At 35.8% G+C, this 10,000-nt stretch overlaps 2 protein-coding genes and 1 long non-coding RNA gene across 3 annotated transcripts in view; 2 read left to right on the forward strand and 1 right to left on the reverse strand.

The window, feature by feature from the left end:
• Positions 1 to 3,601, forward strand: part of LOC118767768 — an 8,471-nt gene extending 4,870 nt beyond the window's left edge. Inside the window, exon 3 of the long non-coding RNA XR_005003682.1 lies at positions 3,477 to 3,601. This is a non-coding gene — a long non-coding RNA (uncharacterized LOC118767768). The remainder of the gene's footprint in view (positions 1 to 3,476) is intronic.
• LOC115224043 (integrator complex subunit 13) overlaps positions 1 to 10,000 on the reverse strand; it is a 417,069-nt gene that overhangs the window by 236,366 nt on the left and 170,703 nt on the right. The window lies entirely within an intron of this gene.
• LOC115223892 (FMRFamide-activated amiloride-sensitive sodium channel-like) overlaps positions 1 to 10,000 on the forward strand; it is a 157,264-nt gene that overhangs the window by 13,168 nt on the left and 134,096 nt on the right. The window lies entirely within an intron of this gene.

Raw genomic sequence — 10,000 nt, forward strand, 5'->3', positions numbered from 1 at the left:
ACAAAACAACACAAGCATGTGGTACCCGCAAGGTATTGGCAGACACTCAGGGAAGGAAAGAAAGGTGGGCTTATATTTCGAGCAAAGCTCTTCATCAGAAACAGGAAACGGAGGGAAAGTCCAAGAGAAAAGGAAGACGGAGAAAGAAAAAAAAATCGCCAATGATCCACATGTGGTTACATTTTGAAATATATATATTGTTGTATTTTGGGATCGTCATTTTATTTACTTTTTTTTTTTTTTTGCCACATGATTTCACATCACGAATCTTGCAAAACGAATCGATAAACGTATGTGTATGTATATGTGTGTGTGTATGTATATATATATGTGTGTGTGTATGTATACATACATGGAAAACGGAGGCTAAATGATGATATACATACATGCAGACAGATGGACAGAGATAGATGGATAGATAGAAAGATATACACATATATACATACACACATCATACAAACACACACACACACACACACACACACACACACACACAAATGTGTTTTCCATGTTTCTGTTTGTCTCATACTCATACACACCAAAACTTGACAAATGGTGTTGGTTTGTTTATGTTCCCATAACTGAGCAGTTCAGCAAAAAATAAAAGAACTGGGGTCAATTTATTCGACTAAACCCTTCAGTACAGTGCCCCCCCCCAATCATGACTGCAGTCCAATGACTGAAAACGGTGGAAGACAAAAGATTGTTTGTTTATGCTATTTTTTTTCTTTTAATTTATGCAAATATGTAATTGAATTTATGTATAGACACAGACAAATCAAAAAATATTTTCTGTATTTTCTGCATATTTGGGTCTATATGCATGAATATGCTTGCATACACGCTTGTGTTCAGTCAATAGATATATATATACATTTCTTTTGAAGACGAAGTGACTGTAGGTCACTGGAAAACCTACACAGAAGCCTATATTTTTAAATTGGTAAACACATGAAAAATATTGAGAATGAGTCATTGATTATTTAATTATTAAAAACAACAAACAGGAGCCTTCTATACATCTGTATGTATATAAGCAAATGCAGGAGTGTATACGTATATGTGAGTGTGCAGATAGATATATATATATATATGTAAATGCAAATTCATGGACAGGCAAATAGACAGACAGACAGACAGATAGGTATGCAGGCGTATATGTTTTTTTAGTTGTTTCAGTCATTTCACTGCGGCCATGCTGGAGCACCACCTTCAGTCGAACTAATGGAGCCCAGGACTTATTCTTTGTAAGCCTTAGTGCTTATTCTATCGGTCTCTTTTGCTGAACTGCTAGGTTATGGGGACGTAAACACACCAGCATCGGTTGTCAAGCAATGGTGGAGGGGACAAACACAGACACAAATAACACACACACACAACACACACACACACACACACACACACACACACACATACATACATACATACATACATACATACATACATACATATATATATATATATATTCATTTCATCTAGTTTCAGCTCACAAGTTGTGGCCATGCTGGGGCACCGCCATTCGGTGTTGCTACATGATTTTACTTCACGAATGCTTTTTAGCAATTGACATTTGGTGCATGAGAGAGTTCGATGCAGCTGCCCTCATCTGCCCCTCCTGCCGTGAAGTTGGTTCATCTGGGACACCTGACAGGAAGGGGTCCAGCTTCATTTTGAAGACATCTGCACCCACCCCATGCAGGTCTCTCAGGTCTTTCGGGAGGATATATATATATATATATATATATATACACACACACACAACGGGCTTCTTTTACTGTTTCTGTCTACCGAATCCTCTCACAAGGCTTTGGTCAGTATACATACATACATACATATATATATATATATATTATATATATATATATATATTATATATCAAAATGTGACCTTGTGTGTACCGTTGGCGATTTTTTTTCCTCTGTCTTCCCTTCTCCTATGTTTCCGACGAAGAGCTCTGCTCAAAACGTTAAACCCTCCTTCTTCCCTTCTTTCCTGAGTGTCCAATAATACTATACTTGTTCCACGTCCTCGCATTGTTGTGGTTTTTTTTTGTGTTTTCTTGTTTGGATTAACTTTGTATATATATATATATATATAAAACCTTTTACTTGTTTCAGTCATTTGACAGTGGACATGCTGGAGCAGCACCTTGAATGGTTTTAGTTGAACAAATCGACCCCATGACTATTTTTCTTTTTTTCTTAAGCAGAGTACTTCTTCTATTGGTCTCTTTTGACGAGCTGCTAAGTTACAGAGAACACAAACACAGCATTACAAGTTATCAAGTGGGTGGGGGAAAACAAACACAGTCACAAAGACACGCACACACACAGATATATACATATATATATACATGACGGGTTTCATTCAGTTTCCGTCTACCAAATCCACTCACAAGGCTTTGGTCGGCCTGAGGCTATAGTACAAGACACTTGCCCATGGTCCACTAGAGCTAATTTTTCGGTGATATATATATATATATATATAAAACAAACAATAGAAAAGGAGAATGGAATAGATGGGGAAACTTTATTGCTCACAACGATCGTTTCAACATATCCTGCATCAGTCCTTTGCAGGTTGGAAACTACACAACTACTTGTGGTGCATCCCTCAGTGCTGAAGGGTCTTGTCATGTGACTTAATAGGGGATATCTCATTAAATGAACTCTGTTTCACTCAGATTTGATACAGCTCAACACCGCATTAGTGGATCAATATTCTGAATCCGGAACCATGTGGTTGGTAAGCAAGCTACTTATCACACAGTCACTCCTGTGCCTATATATATACACACAGACACACATCTATAATAATAAAAGTGAAAGCAAATCTTAGTGTGTCAGTGTGTCACACTTTTTCAACTTCACTCCTCCAAACCCCTCTCTCACTATTCAATGACACTTCTACCATTCCTCATCTTTTACCCCTCTCTCACTATTCGATCCCCATATACTGCATTAATATTCCTCGCATTTTCTATTGCATGGTTGCCTTTATTGAACTCATCATCACCATCATCATCGTTTAATATCCGCTTTCCATGCTAGCAATGGGTTGGACGGTTTTGACTAAAGTCTAGCGAACCAGATGGCTGCACCAGGCTCCAGACTTGATCTGGCAGTGTTTCTACAGCTGGATGCCCTTCCTAACGCCAACCACTCCGAGAGCGTAGTGGGTGCTTTTTACGTGCCACCTGCACGGACGTGCCACTTTCAGAAAGCAAAATATGCCAAATATGCTCCTTTGTCACTGCTATTATAGCTTTGGAAAAATAACTGTTAAAATCGAACTGCACTCTTCAAAACTTGCACTAAGAATAAGGGCAAGGTAAAAATTACTACCTGCTTTTATAGCAAGTTGATGCAGGTAGATTATCCCATCCACCTCCGACTTTTAGTTCATGCAATTGAAAAAACCGCATTATTTATGGGATGACCCAAAATATACATGCGTGTGTGTATATGGACATATAGGTATATGTAATAAATGCAGAAATACATACATGTGTATACCTCCTCACAAACACTCTTTCATAACACCTTCCTAAAACACACATGCACTAACATCCCACACCCCTACTAACCTTCACCACTACACTTCCACACTCAATGCCTTTCACACACACACACACACACACACCACCCTGAAATACACATCCACCACTTTTCCTATTCCCCACTTATGCCTGCTTCCAGGCATAGATGCACTCTTATCGAAACCTCTGCACCATCCTTCCTTCTTCACTCACCTCCATAAAACAGCATTTATACTTCATTTTCAAACCTTAACCCTGTCAGCCTCTCTCTCTCTCTCTCTCTCTCTCTATATATTTATATATATATATAATATATATATATATATATATATGTATGATATTTCTTTTTTTTCTTCTGATGAAGGCCTACTGTCTGAAACATGTGATGCTTTCTCTTTACATTAATGCAATCAGTAAGCTAATTAATTATCCTATTTGTGAAACCATTTCTTTTCTGTGCCATCTTTTTTTTTACTGTAATAACACTATGATATATATATATATATATATATATATATATATAAATTATATATATATACACACACATATATATATTTCATTATTGCCCACAAGGGGCTAAACATAGAGAGGACAAACAAGGTCAGACAAAGGGATTAAGTCAATTACATCGACCCCAGTGCATATCTGGTACTTAATTTATCAACCCCGAAAGGATGAAAGGCAAAGTCAACCTCAGCGGAATTTGAACTCACAACATAACAGCAGACGATACGGCTACACATTTCGCCCAGCGTGCTAACGTTTCTGCCAGCTCGCCACCTTCTATATATATATACACACACACACACGCATATTCTTTTACTTGTTTCAGTCATTTGACTGTGGCCATGCTAGAGCACCGCCTTTAGTCAAGCTAATCAAGCCCAGGGATAAAAAAATACTGAATTTCAAACATCTTTTATGGTCAAATATGTTTAGTGCAATTCCAAACCATAAAAATCAGACTTTAAAATAGTGTTTAGCAACAGTGACGTAATTTTCCTTCAAGCTTCGAACAGGAGTTTAGATATAGTTAGTTACATGGCCATGTAGGGGGACATGGAGTTATGTACAGGGTGGTGTTCATGTTAAGAGTTCAGGCCACTTGTGGTCAAGAGAGACTTTGAACCGAGTGGTCATCGGCATCTTCACTATCTTGTCCGGCAGCTTATTCCACGGATCTGCAACCCGGACAGAGAAAGCCCCTACCAGCTGCTACAAATAATTGTTTGTATGAAAAGTGAGGCCCCACCTACATCAAATTGTCTTTAAATGAAGTGGTAGTAGAAGAATTATCATTGAACATTTAAAAGGCAAGTTTATTGCTGCCTATGGCCAGCTATATGTTGGTTGTTGAAGGGTAGGGAATGGAAACAATCTGATTGTACTGACCCCGAATGGGAAGACAACAAATGTTCTTTATCCTGCAGTTTTGCAATAAGTTCCAAGACAACAAATTATATCATAGTTTTGATGAAAATTGTTCATTGCTTGGAAAATATTGTTTAATGAAATTTCTTATATATAAGTCTAACCCTTTCATTACCAACCCGGCTGAAACCGGCTCTGGCTCTGTAGTACAAATGTCTTGTTTTCATAAGTTATGAATTAAAATCTTTCACCAAACCTTAGTCACAATTTATGTTCCTAACACTAGCTGAATGATACCCAAGTTATTTTAGTAAATTCTTTGTTATATTTAAAATAATTAAAAGAAACACAGAGCATCTCAAAATAAATACAGTAACGAAAGGGTTAATGAAATTTCATATATGCTCTATGCATGAAGCGTCATTGTTGGGCCCAAGGCCCAATGAAGAGCCCTCCACAACTTCACGTGTGTTTCGGAAAACCTAACATATGTATTAACTTGCTCAAGGTTTCGAGAGCAATACTTAAGCCATTGGCACCTGTGCACACATACTGAGGAAAGCTGCCTCCAGTTCTACACAAGTTGTGTGCCTTGGGACCACCTGGTTAAGCCATCACTGGATTTCACCCCAAATGTGTTCAGTTGGGTTTAAATCTGGGCTGAAAGCTAGCCACGGCATATAATATATATATACATACACATATGATATATATATACACACACACACAATATATATATATATATCATATGTTGCAGGCAATCTTTCTACAAATTTAGTAACCCCATTTATGAACTGCTACAGGGTAGAGGGGGTGGTTTAACTTTGCACTACAATGAATCTCTATAAAACAAGTGATGGGATAATATACACCCACACCACACTAATGAATAAAACCAGTAACAGAATAGGAAGAAAAAACAACTAATTTATTTTGTACAGCATGTGCAATTACATGGGCCAATGATTTTTTTTTTATTATTGTAAATGCATAATCAGCTGCCAAGACAATGTGGTACCAGTTTGTCCAATATAACATTTACAATCATAAATTTGACAACTTTCATATTTGCATAGAAATTCATGTAATACATTAACAGCTTACAAACTTGTTTGAGTTTTTTTTTCCATATTTATGGAATCTTGCATGCTTGTAATGTGTTATTAAAGCTAGTTTGCGGTCGGATATTATTCTTGACATGTTATGTTTGATGAGAATTTTTGTTTTACGTTTCATTCATCTATTCTATAGCAATGGTGCATTTGATTCATATAATATACAATATGTCTGTTGTTTTACTGCATACAAATTGATTCTGACTTATTCTATAGTTCAGGCTATTATTGCTATACGTCTAACTGCCCAGTATTTGTTACATCCTGTTATTTCTTTGACAGAGCTAGCTTCTGTGGAATAAAACATGAAATGCACTCTATAAAGTAGTTGGCAAACCAACTGAAGGCAATGTAAAAGTTTGAAAAGAGTATTTAGTCTTTATTTATTCCCCCTTTTCAAGCCTAGCCAGGCTCATGGGCCAAGTTTCCTGGTTTCTATGGCGTATGTGTTCCCCCCAGCTGGATGGGGCGCCAGTCCATTGCAGTGTTACTCAAGAAACAGGAAGAGAAAGTGAGAGAAACTTGTGGCGAAAAAGTACAACAGGGGTCGCCACCCCCACCCCCTGCCGGAGCCTCATGGAGCTTTTAGGTGTTTTTGCTCAATAAACACACACAATGCCTGGTCTGGGAATCGAAACCGCGATCCTCCAACCACAAGTCCGCTGCCCTAACCACTGGGCCATTGCGCCTCCTGAGGGCAAAACAACAGGTTCTTTCTTTAGTTGGCAATACCTGAATGAAGACTTGTGGTTATAGAATCTTTTTTGAAGTTATCTCCACACATACCAATGCATTTTTTCTTATCGGTCATTATATTTGACATACTTGCAGTGACCTCATACATGTGCCTGAGATGACTTCGTACATGACTTTACAAGCCTGATCAGTAGGCACAAAAGTAGATTTCCACAAGTGAAATCTGGAATAGTCCATTTGGTAAGTCAGGGACTGCAAATATAGCTAAGCTTTGGAGAATACTTTTAAAGATTTTTTGCATATCTATGGACTTCCAGGAAATGCTTTTCTGGTAGATCAAGGAAATTTTTTCATGCATTAGTTTTTCATACTTAAAGAAAACAGTTGGGCAGACCATATTATTTTCCTAGGTCAATTCTTAGGCCATGAATTTAAGTTGTCAAGAGTATAAGAGATGCTATCAATGAATCAACTATCTGCAATAGTAGTATGGTGTTGCTTTCTCAAACATTTCACCTCTTTATGCCAGACTGATATAATCCTCCACATGCTATGGAACTTTTCACCAGAAATCATTTACATGCAGTGGTTTTAGAAAAGGACGGATACCAAAACAATAGTAACTAATGATACAAATGAACTAAGCTCATTCTCCATTTTCTTAATTATATTGCATGTGACTCTTTTATAAGGCTCCCACATCACTTTCACCAGTTCGACTTTCAATTTCCTCAAGGTTTCCATTTGAGAGTGAAAATAGCCAGGGCTTCAGGCTGAGTGCGCCATTCAGATTACACCAACATTTTTACTCTATCAGAACCTACACTCTACACACGAATATATACACTCACACACATATGTATATGTATAAGTATACATATACATATATATATATATCAAAATAAGCAACAAGGATATCCAAAGTAGAGTAGTACAATCGTTTCATGCTACTTTATTTTATTAAACACTGTAAGTATTACATCAGTTTTAAAATGTCGAGCAATCTTCAGCCACATATAGAATTTTCCAATTAAATGGACAATGCACATTCTTATCCCTATTTCATGTTGCTCCAGTTCACTCAGCTGTAAAAATGAGTTGCAATGTAACTGGTGCAAAACTATGTCAGCCTCTGCCTTTCCCTTGGATAACATCGGTGGCATGGAGAGGGGAGGCTGGTATGCATGGGCAAGTTGCTAGTCTTCCCTAAACAACTTTGGCTGAACTTGGGGCAATCCCATAGTCATACATGACCAAAGGGGGCATCTTTACCCTTTATATATATAGAGATATGTGTGCATGATGGGCTTCTTTCAGTTTCTGCCTACCAAATCCACTCACAAGGCTTTGGTCGACACAAGGTTACAGTTACAGTAGAAGTCACTTGCCCAAAGTTACACGCAGTGGGACTGAACCCTGAACCATGTAATTGGAAAGCAAGCTTCTTACCACACAGCCACACCTGCACCCAAAATAATAATTTTTTTCCCATGTAACACAAAACATATGGGCTGCATCGAGGCAAATTTATGAGGAAATTTACAGTCTTCAGTGTTTAATATCTCTATTAAATGTCTAACTGTCTGAGACGAGTTGTTGTTAATGCGATTATAAATTTTCAGGCAATTAATCTTATTGTTACAAAAGAAATATGGTTCTGTATTTACATCTGCTGCTGTTCTTCTTGAAAAATAAAGTCTATAGACTTGTTAAATTTTCGTTCTACCCACCCATGGATGCTTTCGGTGAAGTGGGTGAGTGATTTATGTGTAGGTGAGATAAAAAACAGATTTCCCAGAGGGGAAGGAACATTCATTTTTTTTTTTTTTTGATTTTTATTATTTTAAGACGTTTATTGACTTGTTTTTCAGGAAGGAGATGTAAATATTGAAAATGATAATAAAGATGATGATCATGATGACGACGACGATGATGAAGATCATAATAACAACGACGACAACGATGGCAATAACGATGATGCTAATTACGACAATATTAATAACGATAATAATAATGATGATGATAAAATAGGGAGGAGGAGAAGGAAAACAAGTGAAAGAATAACAAGGAAAAAGAATGAAGATTATTATTATGATCATCATCGACATTGTTATTATTATTATTATTATTATTATTACTATTACTGTTATTATTACCATTATTGTTATTATTATTATTATTATTATTATCGCTGTTGTTGTTCATGTGTAATAAAGATGAGTTTAATAGACTGCAGCAGAACTTTATAATCTTATTAAGAATAACTCAAGTTTGACAAATCTAACAGACTCTGGACATTTTGCGCACTTCCATAATGTTCTTCTCTGATTAACTTGATAAAGATATATTCTCTTATCCTCAAGAGGATTTTAATTCTTTCTCCCCGTCTTTCTTATCTATCCATCTATCTATCAATATCTATAGCCAGATATATATACATATATGTGTATATATATATATAAACGCACACATAGACATATATTTATAATATATGTATGTACATGTGTGTTACCATGTGTATCAAAATAATTTATTGATACAAACATATTTATATACATATATATATATATACATATATGTGTGTATGTATATATATGTGTGTATATATATATATGTATGTATATATATGTGTATATATGTATGTATGTATGTATATATATATATATAATATATATATGTATGTATATATATATATATTATAATATATATATATATAATATATATATATATGTTTATATATATATATGTATGTATACACACACACACACATATATATATATACATGCACTCACACATATCTATGAATATATATATATATATAGATACAATCACATATATATATGCATATATAGATATATATTATACACGCATATATACATACACATACATATAAATAACCATTCGCAGTAAATATATATATATGTGTGTATATATGTATGTGTGTGTGTATGTATGTTACCATGTATATCCATCAAAAAAATCAATGAACTTGCTGATACACAAATGTCATACAGAAGGGTTAGAAAATATGCAGGAGTGGGTGTATATATATATACATACATATACATACATGTATGTCATCATCATTATCATATAACATCTGTTTTTCTTATTTTTTTATTACCCACAAGGGGCTAAACATGGAGAGGACAAACAAGGACAAACAAAGGGATTAAGTCGATTACATCGACCCCAGTGCGTAACTGGTACTTAATTTATCGACTCCGAAAGTATGAAAAGCAAAGTTGACCTCGGCAGAATTTGAACTCAGAACAGAATG

The sequence above is a fragment of the Octopus sinensis genome, linkage group LG24 (assembly GCF_006345805.1).
Source record: "Octopus sinensis linkage group LG24, ASM634580v1, whole genome shotgun sequence".
Lineage (NCBI taxonomy): Eukaryota > Metazoa > Mollusca > Cephalopoda > Octopoda > Octopodidae > Octopus > Octopus sinensis.